Source organism: Podarcis vaucheri (genome assembly GCF_965113315.1).
Source record: "Podarcis vaucheri genome assembly, chromosome: Z".
Classification (NCBI taxonomy): domain Eukaryota; kingdom Metazoa; phylum Chordata; class Lepidosauria; order Squamata; family Lacertidae; genus Podarcis; species Podarcis vaucheri.
The window spans coordinates 22501572-22518329 of record NC_138758.1 but is presented as its reverse complement, the minus strand read 5'-3'; the positions used below and the strand labels follow the sequence as shown (position 1 = coordinate 22518329).

General features: G+C 41.8%; 1 long non-coding RNA gene across 2 annotated transcripts; it reads right to left on the bottom strand.

Moving 5' to 3' along the window:
* Positions 1-2082: 2082 nt before the first annotated feature.
* Positions 2083-15185, bottom strand: LOC309524106. 2 transcript variants are annotated; one of them, XR_014215797.1, is made up of 3 exons: positions 14997-15185; positions 6921-6986; positions 2083-2508 (listed from the first exon to the last, which is right to left on the bottom strand). It is a non-coding gene; the product is annotated as an uncharacterized lncRNA (long non-coding RNA). The 2 variants fall into 2 exon arrangements; XR_014215798.1 differs by lacking the exon at positions 2083-2508 and adding an exon at positions 5656-6226.
* Between the last annotated feature and the right edge of the window lie 1573 nt (positions 15186-16758).

Sequence of the window (16758 nt, the reverse complement as noted above, 5' to 3'; positions counted from 1 at the left end):
CTCCTCAGCAATAAAGGAAGGAAATTAAGAACAAGATCAGCAGAAGACAAAGTAAAGTGCAGGTATAAATATGAAGAAGATCTGCAGAAGGGACATGGAAAAGAGTTAAGAGCCTCGGATAGAAGATCACCAGGTTGATGGACTAAATGGAATGGAATGGATAGAAAGGACTGATAGAACCCGAGACCAGGAAGAAGAGACGGTGGATGAAGATTGGAAGAAAGTTTAAAAATTCATTTAGAGAAATATTGTAAAATTAATGAGTGTTAGAAAAAATGTTGGAATGAAACTATTTGGCTTTAGTAGAAATGCTATAAGGAGTTATGTACAAATAAGTTTTAAGTTTTAGGGCTTTTTATGGTAAGACAAGGTTAAAATAAATTAAGACAATTTAATGACAGAACATAGTGAAAGATGGAAAGGATTTGCTGAGATAATTAATAACTAGAATACAAAAAAGGGAGGTGTGAAGAGGTCGATGAAACAAGATAACGAAAGATAAAGATTTGGGAATATTGAATTTGTTTTTAATTTTTTGTTCACTTTTGTTTTTGGTTTTGATGTATTGTGTGTTTTGTTCTCTTTTTTCTTTTTATTGACTTGTATTGTTTAATTGTATTTAATTGTATTGTTTAATTTCTTTTTCTTCTTTTTTTTCTTTTTTTCTCTGTAATTTTAAATTCTCAATAAATATCATTAAAAAAAAACAACCCAGAATGAAAGTCAACAGGAGCCAGGAATCTCTTTTTTGTGTTTGAATGGGCAGTTGTGTGTGTGTGTGTGTGTGTGTGTGTGTGTGTGTGAAAGAGAGAGAGAGAGAGAGAGAGAGAGAGATCTGAATTGGCTGAAGGCACATTGAGGAGACCTTACAAGGTAATTTGTAGTGAGGATGGACAAATCTGTCACTTGGTTTCTCTCAGTTTCTATTTCTTTCCAGTCTTAACTTCAGTTCACATTTACACATTAGTTTATGAGGGTAGGGGGAAAATTCTCATGAAAATTCATTTTAGTGTGAATTTCTCCCATTACACACATTTTTTAATGCCATTTAGAGTACTGTGCACATTTTTGCAAGGCACTTTCCTCAGTATAATGCATTGTTGTATGCTACTTACATGAATGTACGCAGTTTCGTGCTCACTTTTGCTTACTATAGACATTTTTGTACAAATTACAAATTATTGGTTGGAGAACTGCATTGTAAAATTCAGAGCAGCGTTGATTTTGAAGGATAGCTGTGATTCTATTTCCATGTTGTTTGGGGTAGTGCAAATTAGGTACATTAAGACACCTTAAAGGATACTGAACCCCGTTGGCTCCAAATATACTTCCCATTCCCTAAGCCTCACAGCCATGCTGTGTGTGTGTGTGTTGCTGTGTGTGTGTTCATTGGGGTACCTGGAATTTAATTTAATTGGAGTTGGGGTACCTGGAATTTACTTTGCAAAACCCCAATGTGATCACTAACCACACTATTAATCACACCTGGCTTGGCCCCAGCCATACCTGCTTCAGAAGCCAATGCAATACAGGAAATTTGAGAGTCAATGAAGTCAGCTTACAGAAGACAAGAGGAGAATCTTTAGTAACATGCTGAGGGTCATGCAGAAGGACTGTGAACTCCAGAATGAACCCTTGGCTTGCTTGTTGCCTATCCCCATGATGTTACATGTGAAAGAGCAATGCCCATCTGTTTTAGTAATACAGAGACAGTCCTCATCACCTGGATATGTTGCACAGTCTCTTCTTAAACTTGGAAAAATCAATTTGCCACAGAGCCCTTCTTCCAGAAAGCATGCCCTTTCTGAATTAAAATTCACCAACAGTCGTTTCTCAGGTAAAACTGTCACTGACATCATTAAGGATGATTTCTGATGAGGAGCGATATAGGTGCATTGCTGTGCATAAGAACAAAATGCCCTGGTTTTTGTGTGTATGTCTTCCATGATATTCATTTCCTCCTTTGGAGGGAAGGAAAGTGTGTGTGTGTGTTTACTTGTGTAAGGAGGCAGGCAGGCAGGCAAACAGATACAATACTTGCTTTTATAACTGTGACAAGCAGGCATTTATTTATGTCAACATTCATATCAATTTAGAATTCCATGCATTCTTAACCTTGATGAACAGCAACAGGAGGCATAATCTGTGTACCTGTGTGCACAAATAGTGGAGTTGTATGTCTGTACAGTTAATCACATGTAGTATTCAAGAACTATACAGTCCATGTACCCAGGTACACAATAGTTGAGCTATACAAATCAAGCAGCTATACACAAACACTAGTATATGTGTAGAAGCAGCTTGTAGATGCATTCAGTGTAATTCAATCTAACAACAACATCAGTTGGGGGTGGGTGATGGGCAAACAGGGTGTCAGGCTTGGGCCATGGGTGGCTGTAAGAAATGAGGGAGGAGCCAATGAAGAAAAGCCGTAGAGCAAGCCAAAGCGAAGGGCTAACCAGGAGGCAAAGACAATGAGCACTCTAGAAGAAAGGGCTGAAGGAAAATCTGGAAGACAAGATCAGAGAATAAGCCAAGAGTCAGGGCAAAGAGCAAGAAGATAAATAAAAAAGCACACCAGTGCTCATGAAAACCATGTTGCTGAAGCAAGCCTGGAAAAAGGAAACCCTTTATATTCTTTCTGTTCATAAGGAGCCACTGATCAGCCTGGGTGGGCCACTCTAGGAAGCTACCCCATGGCAAGTCCGACCATTGCTTCACCTAGGTCAATATTGTTTACATTGACTGTCAGCAGCTCTCCAGGATTTCAGGCAGAGGATATTCCCAGCCCTTCATGGAAATGCCAGGGATGGAACCTAGGAGCTTCTGAGTGGAAAATAGACACTCAGACACTGAGCTTTGGCTGTTCCCCTAAGGTGGAGTGAGTCTTGAAAATTATTCACTAAGAAGGTTGCCACCTGCATTTCTGTGGTTCATCACACAATGCAAGCAGGAGTGGCCAGCTTGGGAGGGTAGTGCCACTGCTGCTTAGTTAGATGTTGGTGTGGGGTGTGGGTGTGTAGGGTGGTGGTGAGGTTGAGGTTGTGTGGGCATACCAGCAATTGTGCCAGATTGTCTTGGGCAGTGTACTCACTCAACTTCAATTTCACCACTGCCCTCCCCTGCACCACTCAGGTAAGCAACAGGGACACCACTGTTGAGAGGGCAACTCTGTGATTCTGCCCTTCCATGTGAACCGCTCCTGCAACACAGTCACACATGGAAACAAGCATCTATTGGCATGGACTGCAATTCAAGATTCTGACAACATTTAACTTTGAAAGCCCTAATCCAGATTGGGACTTGCAAGGCTGCCTTCTCCTGTATGAATCTTAGAACCTCAGGTTGTGCAGTGGATAACTGTGCCTGGCTATTAACCAGAAGGTTGGTGGTTCAAGCCCCACCAGGAGTAGCTGTGGACAGGATTCCTGTACAGCGGTACCTCAGGTTAAGTATTTAATTCGTTTGGGAGGTCTGTTCTTAACCTGAAACTGTTTGGGAGCCAGTGTGGTGTAGTGGTTAAGAGCGGTAGTCACGTAATCTGGTGAACCGGGTTCGTGTCTCCGCTCCTCCACATGCAGCTGCTGGGTGACCTTGGGCTAGTCACACTTCTTTGAAGTCTCTCAGCCCCACTCACCTCACAGAGTGTTTGTTGTGGGGGGAGGAAGGGAAAGGAGAATGTTAGCCGCTTTGAGACTCCTGAAGGGGAGTGAAAGGCGGGATATCAAATCCAAACTCTTCTTCTTCTTCTTCTTAACCTGAAGCACCACTTTAGTTAATGGGGCCTCCTGCTGCTGCTGTACCGCTGGAGCCCGATTTCTGTTCTTATCCTGAAGCAAAGTTCTTAACCTGAAGCATCATTTCTGGGTTAGCGGAGTGTGTAACCTGAAGCGTATGTAACCTGAAGCGTATGTAGCCTGAGGTAGCACTGTATTGCAAAGGGTTGGACTAGATGACCCTCTGGGTGGGGTTGCCGTATTTCAAAAAGCCTGGACACAAAAGTTATTTTTGAGCCATCTTTAAGGAAATTCTCCAAAAAATCAACACTTCTGACAAGGATTGCCATACATCTGGCTATTTCTGATGGACGAATCTCAGGTGTGTCCGGGGAGACCTGGACATATGACAGCCCTACCTCTGGGTCCCTTCCTGCTAACAATTCTGCGATTCATTTTTGAGATCTACTATTGAGAGCATATTGTGACTGCCTTCTGAGGCACGCTTTGTTGCAACGTGTGACAGGGGTTTTCCATCACAAAAACATGTATGTGAAACTACTTGCCCTGAAAGGTTAGACCAAGGATGTGGAACCTTTTTTAATCAGAGGGTCACATTCCTTTTGGGATCCACATGCCATGGTAGGTGGGGACATAGGCAAAAGTGGGCAAAACAACATGTGCAAATTTTACCTTTGCAAAGTAGGCTATTTTTTTCACCCATGCTGCATCTGCATTATGCATTTAAAGTACTATGATCCCACTTTAAATAGACTTGGCTTCCCCCAAAGAATTCTGGGAGATGTAGTGTGTTACAGGTACTGAGAGTTGTTAGGAGACCCATATTTCCCTCACAGAGCTACAACTTCCAGAGGGATCGACTGTTAACCTACACTTAGAACTGTAGCTCTGTCAGGGGAATAGGAGTTTCCTAACAATTCACAGCAACCTGAACATAACAAAGTTCCCAGGATTCTTTGGGAGAAGCTATAACTGTTTAAAATGGTATTACGGGATTTACCTCCGCGAATGTCCGCCTTGTCTAGCGTCCATTCCAGCGAACATCCATGGCAAACCCGGAAGTACCGGAACAGGTTGCTTCCGGGTTTGCCGCTCATGCATGCACAGAAGCGATAAATCGTGCTTCACGCATGCGCAGAAGTGCAAACTGCTCCGTGCACGTGCGCAGATGCAGCACTTTGCCCTGTGTCCTTTTCGGCTAGCGGCTCAGGCTCTGGAACTGATCCCGGCTGCAAAACAAGACATGACTGTATACTGCTTTAGATGTATAGTGCAGATGGAACCTAAGTGTTTATATGAAGACTTTTGATTAAAATTAAATTTAAACATTAACTGGTGTTTTTCAATACTGTTCAATACAAATCTGTGGGGGTTTTTTTAAAGTAAACAAAAACAAACAAGAAAAATGAGGATACTTCCTTCTCATTCCAAATATTGAAAGTCTCATTAATGTTTTAAAATAATCTCTTTCTGAACAATGGAAGCAAGAATGTTTCCACTGGAAGATTATAATTGAGGAAATGTTCACCTTTGCCTACAAAGTAAACCAAGTCAGTGTCCTATTTTTAAAGTGATTGGGGGGAGCCTCAAATTTAATTTGGCATTTCACCTTTGTAATTAAGAGCCATCTGTCTTTATTTCTTTATCCTAGCTCTGCCTCTTTGCCTGGATTCTTGTCGGGAGATGAATGGAACTTATGGAATAAGTTCAATATACTGAAGAGAAAGCTACCACATTATAAATGAACATTCATAGCAGTTATGAATGAAGTGGCCAAATGGTTGCATCTCAGCGAGTCACCAACATTAGTACTTCATAACAAAATTTAGGACAGAAATGTAAGGGCACCTTACAAATTTATTTATTTTATTTACATTATTTATAACCCACTCTTCACAACCTCAGAGTAAGAAATAACATCGAAACAATACAATAAAGCAATGTTTCAATTAAATACAAACTAATGTGAAACCAATACTATACTAGCAGCCTAACTACATCAGCTCAACAATGGGTACCACTTTCATCAAAAGCATTGATGAATAGTGACAGGTTCACCAGGTGCTGAAAATCCCAGCAATATTGGTGCAACATACACTTGAGAAAATAGAGCAGTTCAAAGCTGGGCCCCCCCACTATTGAGATATCTAAAAGTTAAGGATCAGAGATGGGGGGTGTTGGTGGTGAACAGCATCAAGTCAGCAATCAAATTTCATTCATTGGTGTCCAGTTATACACAAGCAGGTACTCTACAATATTAGACCATAATAAGTGGCCAGTCTCAGTTATGTGGAGTGCTTAAACAGGTGCATATTGTTATGTACTGAAGTTCTCACCCTGGGCCAGCAGGGGGATACTGTAGATAGTTGTGCAAATAAGGGATTGAAAGTGACATTCAGTGATTGGATAGTTACAGAAAGTGGTTACAGTTGCGTTGTAGTGGAGCTCTATAAAAGCAGGCTGGCTGAACCCTTCAGTTCAGTTCTGTCCTGGCCTGTGAATAAACAAGAGGTGTTTGAAGAATCGCTGTGTCATCTGATATGTTCACCCACAACTTAACACATATTCCACTCAACACCTGAGATAGTCAAGCCTATCAATTCTGGTTTTTCTCTGTTACACATTTTCCCAGTCTTATTTTCAGTTCACCACATTTCTTCAACAGTCTGCTTAAAAGAAAAAGAGTCCCCTTCAGCATATCTGTGTATATTTATCCTAATATGCATACTTCTGTATGCAATTTTGCCTGATACACATATTTCCCCAAACAAATTCTCCTAATAATGCATATTTGTATATTATATGCATTTTAATGCACACTTTCCCATAATACATATCTATTTTTGCCCCTTTTATATTTGATTGGAGAACTAAATTGCAAAATCCATGGAAAGGAAAAGTTCAAAGGATGACTGAACTTCAGAACACATATTGTTGCAGAAAAGTTAAGTTTGCATTAACATGCTAGCCAAACCATATTTCTCCTTCATCCCTACTCAATTCATGAGATGGTCAGTGCAGTGACATTAGTACTGGAGGTGGGGGGGCTGCTCCAGCCCCCCATTGCATGATTATCTGGACATGAATGCACATATGACTATACCAAGCTTCTACTTTTCATGGTGTTTTACCACTGGGTCAAAAGCATGAGTGCAGAAGGGAAATGGCATACTGTTCCCTTACCTTTCTTTATTGTCTCCTCTGTGCTGAATGACAGACTACAAGCCTTCTGGGCAAAGTTTGATGGTGCTATATAAAATAAGAACAGCAAAAACAACAACAAAGGATGAGAAGAATTTTGGTGCACTATATTCAGAGACTGTCCTCCAGAGAGGACACTACAGTAGTCTGGTCCAGTAATAACTGGTTCATGTATGACTACAGCTGGGTCCACTAAGGTCAAATATTTTCCTTCTGCCCACAGCTTTTCTGGATCCAACCTCAAGATACTACAGCTCAATATGTCAGGCCCACATAATTTGTGAAACTCCCCCTCCCCATGAGGCAACAGAAGCTTGTGCCCACACCTAGTAATTGACAACTGAACAATCCTGATTTTGCAGTTCCAGCCTTGCAAAGAAACAAAAAAAACTATAGGCTGTGCTTCAGTGAACTCTCTCTACTGATTTTCTTTCTGTGTCTTTTGTATTTGCTTGTACTAGTGTGGCTTCTAGCAGGTGGGGTAGGGTGGTTGAGTGTGTGTTCGCATTTGGCAAATTGTGCTGTTTTCTTCCCATCTGCTTTCAACTTTTCATTGTTGGGCGTGCTCTTCCCCCTTAAAAAAAAAAAGAAGCAATGGTAAGACCTTAAAAAAACAACAAGGGGTGGTATTAATGGAGGGTGGGTATAGATGGCAAGTTGCTTGCATATGAGTTGGTTCATGCCGACACTAAACCTCATGAACTCTGTGATTTGTAGAATTCAACTTAATGAAGCTTTTCAATAAACTGGATCTAAAGGTTCCCTATCCCCAAGAGCAGGAATCTTTCACCTATAGAAGGAGATGTATTTTCAGAGGAGGGGAACCTTTGGGTCTATTCCCTCATCTCTTCGAAGCCAGTGGCAGCAGTGATTCTCCAAACATAAAAGCAATGGCAAAATTCCCTCTGATGGCCATTTAGCACATTTTTAAATCCTCACATCTATAAGCAAGTTGGTATCCTTGCCTCTCTGAGCCGAATAATATAACTTAATTTCAGCTTTCTGATCATAACAATTCAAAGCGAATGTTATGCAATTTATTCATCTTTGCTTGCAGGAATTCATCAAACAATCGCAGCTTAATGCCCCAGTTTCCCTCCCTATTTGCACAGATGAAGAATTATACCAGCTCCAGCTCAGCAAGGGATAGCAGCATTAAAGACACTGCATGGGGAATTTTTCCACTCATATTGCTAAAATCCTTCTCAAAGCCTCTATTGCTATTGAGGTAGCAAACACCAGCCTCTCCACCGCAGGGGCTCCCAGTCCTGTGGCATTAACCAGGAGAGATAGGAGGCAAAGAAATTGTAAATCTCTAATGAGCCATGCAACCAACCTGAACTGGGCTTGTTCCCTTCGCCTTTCTAACCCTGCAAATATAATCCTGCTAACCTCTTCCCCTTTTGCTGGGTTTAGACTGAGGCTGGCCCAAAATTTGCCTCAAATCTTCCCACAAAATATTTCCAGTCCCTGAAGAAAATGGGGGACTGATTTTCTACTACTCATGTCTCATGCTTTTCTCATTTTAAGTCTTTTTAGAGCAGAGGCCTGAAGACAAATCCTGCAATCTGCTTTTCTTACTGTGCAATACATAAGACACCAAGTGTACTTTATAAAACATTCTTGGCTGACCCTTTCTTGGGCAGGTTGTTGGTTAATGGTCTAAGATGGTTGATGTTTCAGTACTGGGAGCATATGACTGATGGTTGGGGATCTCTGTATTTTTGAAAGAGGTGATACCCCTCCAGCTGAGGAGAAAGTACACCTGTGTTTGAGAGGGAGTGAGAAGGTGCTCGTGCAGAAAGAGGGCTTATAATTGGAGTGCATCTGTCTGGGGGAACAAAACCCACCCTACTATTAGACAAAGTGAGGCAATGGTTTTGGTTGTCAAGAAATGCAGCAAATTCTTTACTTCCTTTAATTTATTGTAGTGTATGTTCTTCCCTGCTAGAGATGAAGAAGAAGAACACTTCTGGGATCTTCTGTCTCAGCTGGCCTTGGGTACCATGCTCCTTGTCTTATTGTGGGTGGGGGTTGCCACCACAAACAGCGAAATATATTGGGCCAGCTTTGCTGGTTGTGTGCGTCGTGCCTGCTAAGGGTTTCTCTTGCCCAGTGTATGTAGCACTACCATGGTGGAAGGATCTGTCAAATTTGGTTCTCTCTGTTTCTTGTTTTTCTGGTCTTAAATACAGTCCTCCAGATTTGCATTAAAAAAAAAAATCCTCATGAAATTTCTTCAATATTTTATTGTGGATTTCTTCTATTGTTAAAAAACATTTTTGCCTGCAGTCTGACTAATGTGCATGATTTTGCAAGCAATTTCTTTTAATATAATGCATTTTTGTATGCTGTTTTCACTGATGTATGCATTTCCTATGCCTAGTATGTGCATTTTAGTAAACATGCACCTCCCCTTCCACTCTACAATTTCCTCCCTCTGTTTTGTTTTCTGTACTGTAGAAATTTAAACTGTAAGTTCCTGTTTGTGTGTGTTGTGTTTTCTTTCTATGTGTGATAATGTTATGCTACAAAGCACACTGGATATTACCATACTTGCATTATATAACAGTACTGTCAGGTGCTTTGGGGCTCCCACAAAATTCTGTACACCCAATCTACACAAATAAATGCCAGCTAAGGAATTTCTCTGTTGCCTGTGTCTTTCACAGCTGGCAGGCTCATGGGCTTCCTGTACTTCCACCCACTGGAGGAAGAAGAGTGGGGGGAACGCACCGCCCCCGGCAGCACGATCCCGGTGGGTGCTATCGTGGCTGCCCCCCCACCCGTGCTGGGCGCCACACCCCCACAGGTGGCATGTCACAACCCCAGGACACGCGCCAGCCTTGCCCCTGCCTGCTCTACACTACCCCCTGGTGCTGGAGCATGAAGCTCCACCACTGCTTCCGCCTGCCCACCAGTTTATTCATTTTTCTGCTGCTGCATTGCTAAAGCGACCATATTGCTTTCTTCCAGCTGCCCTGGTTGTCATCAATAATTTCCCTGCATCATCCAGAGTTGGACTATGACAATCCTCCATCTTAAGTGACATCATTTCTGACTCTGGCAGCCTTCTGTTCATAAACCTTCTTGAGATGTATGATGACTCAGTGGGAAATTATTGGCTTTTTGACATTGCCTGGCCAATTCCTCTGGCTCTGGCTCTCCTGAAATTTTCAGCTCCCCACCCCCGATTTATGCTGTGAAACGTTTTGGAAGCGCTTTATTTCTCCAGCAGCGTGATTTGATGGTCAACTTACTAAGGCAAAGACTGCTGTGCTGGAGTAATGAAGCAACTCAGGAAAATGCAACCCCAATGTGCAACACTTTATATATATTCTTCATACATACATACATACATACATACATACATATGCACATACATAATTGTATTTCTACGCTACCTTTCCACAGTTCGAACCATGCTCAAGATAGTTAACAACATGAAAAAATACATAACTACAACATAGGAACAGTAGTAATAATAAATAAAACATTAAAAGGCACAACAAAACTGAACAATCTAAAATAAAGATACAAAAACCAACAACAGCAACAACCTCCTTCCCAACAAAACTACCCAAACAATACCCTAGCCCAAGATTCTGTTAAGCAGCTTCACCCAGGCCAGGTGGGAAAAAACCTACAAGGCAGGGAACAGGTCTTCCGGGACTTACAGCCCTATTCTCTTGACTGTGATTTAACTGTTTCAATAGAATTGTAGAGTTGCAAGGTATCCCAGGGGTCAAGGTATCCCAGGGTAATAAATCTAATTAATAATAATATGGATAGAGAAGGTTGGGTTGAGTTGAATAGGGCAGTCACATCACTGATCTCTTTTCTATCCTGGTCAACAAGATCAGCCCTCCTGCTCCCCTTTGCATGAATGCAAGACTGCAATAACAAAAATGGGAGCTTTGCCTTGAGGACTAATGAACGGCAGTAGCCATGTGTGTGTCCATAAACTGAGGAGTGCCCAAAGTACATATTTCTTTGTTTTTTCTAGCAGGGGAGGGGCGTTTGGTTTGATAGAGTTCCAATATCAGGGTGAAGATCTATGAGTCTTACCATCAGTGGTGTTTGCTTTCTCACTTTCCAGCCTTGCAAAACAACAACAATATGCCCTTTATTATATTATGCAAAGATGGTTTGTGCTACAAATGTTGCAACCTAATTGGGACGCAAAACTTGTTAAAATCTAACCACAGACCAGCTTCACAGAGCAACTCAGAACAAGAGAGCATTGAACCGATTCACTGTTGTTAGCCTCTGCCCTTCATGGGAGCTAAAAACTGTTCATGTCAAGCGTTTAAGCTGGAGAACCTCAAGACCTTCCCAAAGAAAGAAGGATGATAATTTAGAGCATCAAGGACTATCTAAACCAAAATCTCCATTCAAGGTGGTCAAAGTTGGCATTTACTGGCAGGTATCAATCAGCAACTGGTAAGTGACCAGAAATTCTTCACATGGAATTTTTTTCTGTAGGAGAAAGGGAGGAAAAACAGCTGGAAAGCAATCATAACAAGAGCCTTGCAGAGCTTAGAGGAATATGAAGTATAAAGAGATGATTATTTCCTGTGGATATTGATGATGAATTGAAGGGGATCTGGAGCAAATAAGAAAAATGACCGCCCTCAGAGATGTCTGAACTTGCCTTGTTTCAAGGTTAAAGGGGGTGGTGGAAGAAACATCCTTCCTGGAACACCTGAGGCCTCGGCATAAGGAGAGTACTAAATATCTGGGTCACAAGTAATCAGAAGTTAGAACTTCCTCTTGGCCCTTTTTCATTTAATTAATCCTTCTTCCAGTTGGACAATGTGGCGACAATGTTAGTTATTACAGGGGACATTTTACAGAGGAAATTAATTCATGTCAAAGAAATTGCATGATGTGCTAAGTAGCAAGATAAATAAGCAAACTCTGTCTCCCTTCCTTTAAAAAAAGAAAAGAAAAAAGACCCTGCTTGGGTTGCCTTACTGAAAGGCTACCCACAGGGAGTCTTGCTTCTGTAAACCAGTTACTGTAGTAGATATAATCAGAGTTTGTGTTGAAGTTGTTGATCTTTTCTTCATACAGTACTCTGAGTGAATGGCTTCCACAAACCATGAAAGGTTTGGCGATTAAAAGGGAGGGTGTGTGTACAACACTGGATGCCCCAAGAGGGTCTGCTGCCTGTGAGTGATCCCATGAGGAACAGTGATTTTACCCACTTTTATTTGTTTGTGGAAGATTATGCAATGCAAAAATCCTGCATTTATTCAGCAATTCAAGCTACAGTGAAACAGGCTGGGGGGGAGGGAGGAAGATTGCCTGTCAACCACTATCCAGAATTTTGCATCAGCCTTTCCATGCTAGACAATGTGCTGCCAATGCAGAGCAGCCCATGGCGACATCCACACCATACATTTAAAGCACTACGATACCATTTTAACAGTTGTAGCTTGCCCCCTCAAAGAATCCTGGGAACTATAGCCTGGTAAGATGCTGAAAGATGGTAGAAGATACACCCACCCAAGCTATAATTCTCAGAGTGGTTTCACAATCAATCCTGTTGGACTGTGGGAATTATAATTCTATGAGGGGAATAGGGGTTGTCTAGCAACTTTCAGCACCCTTAACAAACTACACTTCCCTTGATTGTTTGGGGGAAAGCCATGATTGTTCAAAGCGGAATGATAGTGCTTTGAATGTATAGTGTAGGTGTTGTTGGTTTGTGGCATCCATCTGTATCAAGAAACTATGGAGTACGCCTCTGCCCTCCAGGGATGAAGTCAAATCGCTGTGTTAGCAGCACCGAAGTGACTTCCATGGGCTGCCCAGATGACAAGACTCCACTCTTCGCCTCACTGATGTGGTCCAAAGGAAATCAGAGCAATGTATTTGGCACAAGCTTGGCTGAAGGAAGTAGGCGTACAAGGCGCCATCCAGACGTCTTAGGGACTCCACTCCAGATTTGTGTAGGGTTTACTCCATAGCTTTTTATTCTCCCAAAGATATCCCACAAGGCAGCAGAGGTTTAGGATCAGAGTTTTCTTTCTCCTAGATGGGCTACCTTTCCAGGTTGATGAGCCCCATCTGCCCCTCACTTCCCTCTACAGCATGTGCAGAAGCTGCCTTCTTGACTGTTGGACCCACTGTTAGTCTCGTCTGCTCAATCTTCCAGAGCCTGTCTCTGCATGCAGGGGAAGCTCCTATCTCACTAAGGGTTTGAGACCCATCGGCTACCCTCATCTGGTTTAGGCAGTCAGTCGAAGCAGTTCCTGGATTGTGGCCACTGTTGCATGCTTCTGGGGCAGAGTAGACCTATGGGCTCCACACCTTTTAAGGGCCCCATGACAACAGATCAAAATAATATTGATTTGATCTAGAAAGAAAATTACAATCAAGCTTTCTTAGTTCAATGTTATCCCACTAGAGAGTGCACACGTGAAACCTCCAGATACGAAGCTTTTTGTGGGTAAGTGTGTCACGCGTTCCCGCTGACTCCAGATTCTAGTAGAATATTCACAAGTAGCCCAGTAGAAGCTTTGAGATAATTTGTGAGCCCCCCCCCGAGATTTTCACTGCCTAGGGGGCTCTACAGGGTTTAATCCAGCACTGGCTCCAGTTGAGAGCTGAGTGCAGGATGGGAACCAAAGGTGGACAGATTACTGAAGAAGGAGCATGACCTGTCCCCCACCAGAGGTACTACCCCCTCCCGCAACACCCCGCACATCCTTGTGTGGATGTGGCTCCTGGCATTAAGAGAAATGGAGCATGTACACATCACTGCTTTGTGGAGAATTAGATGCTGGAAGGAAGGAATTTACTTCATCAGTGATCACAGCTGCCTGGGGATTTTCCACAAACATAGGCAGCACCACCAGCTGCACCACCAGCTTCCTACCTAACACATCATGCACAGGTATGACCACCCCAGGACATGGTTTGAGGGCACATAGGAATCTTTCTAAAGATGAGGAAGTCTGAGTAGGAGACCACGTGGGAGCCAAACACCCTCCTTGTGCACACTGATTATGAAAGAAAACCCGTCTCTCTCTCTCTCTCTCTCTCTATATATATATATATGCACACACACACACCATGAAGAAAATAAATAAATTGCAGCTGTACAGAATGGGGAACCTTTGTGGGGGATGCCTGGGTGAAGGCTAGAGAGGGGTCGTTGAGAGCATGTAGAAACTAACCTTCTATGCTTAGATAAAACTCAGATTGTCTGCTCCTCCCACTTTTGTCTCTGGCTCCACCCACTAATGGTATGTGGCCCTTGGAAGGTTACCCAAAATGGAATGTGGCCTTTAGCCTGGAAAAAATGTGTTTCCCACATCTGGGCTGCTGCCCCGATAACCAAAGGATTGCAACTATACACCTTGGGGCCAGGCAGCTCCTTCCTTGAACGTGAGGTTGCCCCTACACGCCCCTTTGTACCCTGACTGAAAACATGGTCAGGGAAATGACGGCAGCAGAATGTAACATACAATGATATTAATCTCTCTGTCCACTTTTGTTTCAAGTCCTGTGGTACATGGAAGGTAACCTAAGAAGTGAATGTTGCCCTTGGAATGAATAAAAACTTCCTTGCTCCTGCCATATAGATAAGAGAAAATAACCACAAGGGCTACTGTTTCATATGTGTTCCTACTGTTTGGTATAGGTTTATATCTTTATGTGTATTTTTGTCTGTCTGTCTATCTATCTATCTATCTATCTATCTATCTATCTATCTATCTATCATCTATCATCTATATCATCTATCTATCTATCTGAATTTAGTATCTGAATTTTCTTTCCCCCACAGAACTTGTTAACTATGCAGACCAAAGTGTAGACCAAAGGAACTAGGCTTCCCATATACAAGGGATTTCAATTTTTTAATTTGATTTTTGTCTGTGATCCTAAGCTCCAAATCTGATAGCACTAACCCCCAAGTAAATACATTAAGCTCAAGCTCTTTCTCTATCAAGCCTTACACACATACAGAAAAAGAGAGGGGAGGGGAAGAGAAAGGCAATGAAAGCAGGACTTATCTGCGGATGTTCCTAGATGCAATCAGCCCACCTTTTTAATGCCCTTGCAATTCCAACTTGGGCATTCGTTCAGAGAAGACAAACCAACTTATTTGGCAGCATAATCCACCTCATGAATTTATGCCTCGCCTCTCCCCAGATTCGAGAGCCTGGAAACACACAATCTTCCCTGCTGTGTTTTTAAGTCTACATCCTCCCAGATACAAGATAAGGGCTTAATAGCTCCAATTCAGAGCTGTTTTCATATTCAGGCATAAGTTATGGATACAGCAACAGATCAGCACTTCTTGGCCATTTTTCATTGGCTCTGGTTCACTGCTTTAAACAGTCTGAGTCAAGGCCATGTTTTAACGCCATAGACGGTCTATTCAAATACCAGTATGACCACATTTTAAAAGCCACCCTGTACCACTTCATTGCCGCAGATGTCCTTTACATCTGGCTGGGGCCATTTCTCTGCATGTCAACAGTAATTCATTTTAACAGCTGTCTCTTTTGACAAGCTTAGTGTCAGACTCTAAAATGACAGGGTGACAGTTTTCCTTTTTCTTGAAACAGAGCATAGTGCAAATTAACTGTTCGGATGCAGGATCCCTGAATGCTTTGTGGAGGGGGGAGCACAGTGCTCAGAACACATTGAATAGATTTGAGGAACCGTTTGCATTGGAGAACTAAAGATGCTTAAAAAAAGAGGGGGAGGACTCAAGAGGGCTTAACAAACTAGGGTACTTCTCATGCGATTCCTATCGGTACTTGAAACTGCGGAGCCGAGAGCACCTTAAATGCAGATGAAAGAGGCGCTGAAAATAAACAGTAGGAATTTGCAAACTAGTGGAATGGATAGATTTGCTGTCCTATGCAAATAGACAAGATAATGTCCTGTCTAGTGATTGAGCACAGTTAAAATGCTTGTTAATATATATCAGCTACAAACAAACTGTGCACACACCATTGCATGTAACTGTTTTCTCTCTTTCTCATGCACACACATGCACACAACAAAACTAGTGAGTGTAGTAATTGCATCATTTCCATTTAATGATGTACAATCCAGCATGGGTGACTGTTTTAGATCCACAATTATATCAAGCCCCTCCTTCTCTGGCTTCCATTTTGGTGTATGTTGAGCTAATATATTTTAGGGGAGCAACTAGACATTTAGCGATGACACAAGCTTTCAAGTCAGTTTTGTTTTTCGCATCCGTCTGCCTCAAGAGACAATTGAAGAGTGCACCTTTGGAGGTGAAGTCAAACTTTGCCTGCTGGATGAGACATGTTTTGTTGCAGCTGGGGCAGATGAAGGCATCCAATTGTGCTGTGGCAGATTCCTCCAAAATGAATTACATTGATTTTTATTTTATTTTTTAAAAAAATGCATTAAATTCACTTGTACTAATACTGAAACTGGAATGTGAAGAAGGTAGGAGAAGGTAGGTCTCATAAAATTAAATTTAAATTAAAAAATAAGATAAAACACTGTAAATGTTTAGAATAACTAATTAGAAAAATGTGCACTTAACTATGGGAGAAGTTCTTACAAAAAACAAAATAAAACAAAACTATTGTTGATTTGCCCAAATATAATGGAACATTGGGACGTTATTTTCACCAACACATTCATTATTGCTACATTTCCCCATAATCTATGTGATTTTTTTGATATAATGTTTTTTTGGTTTGAGTACCGCATTGCAAAATTCAGAGGAGTGTGAATTTTGAAGGATAGATGTGTTTCAGCTGCATATTGTGTTAAGAAATGTGAAAATTATATTTATCCCACATCCCTTCAATCT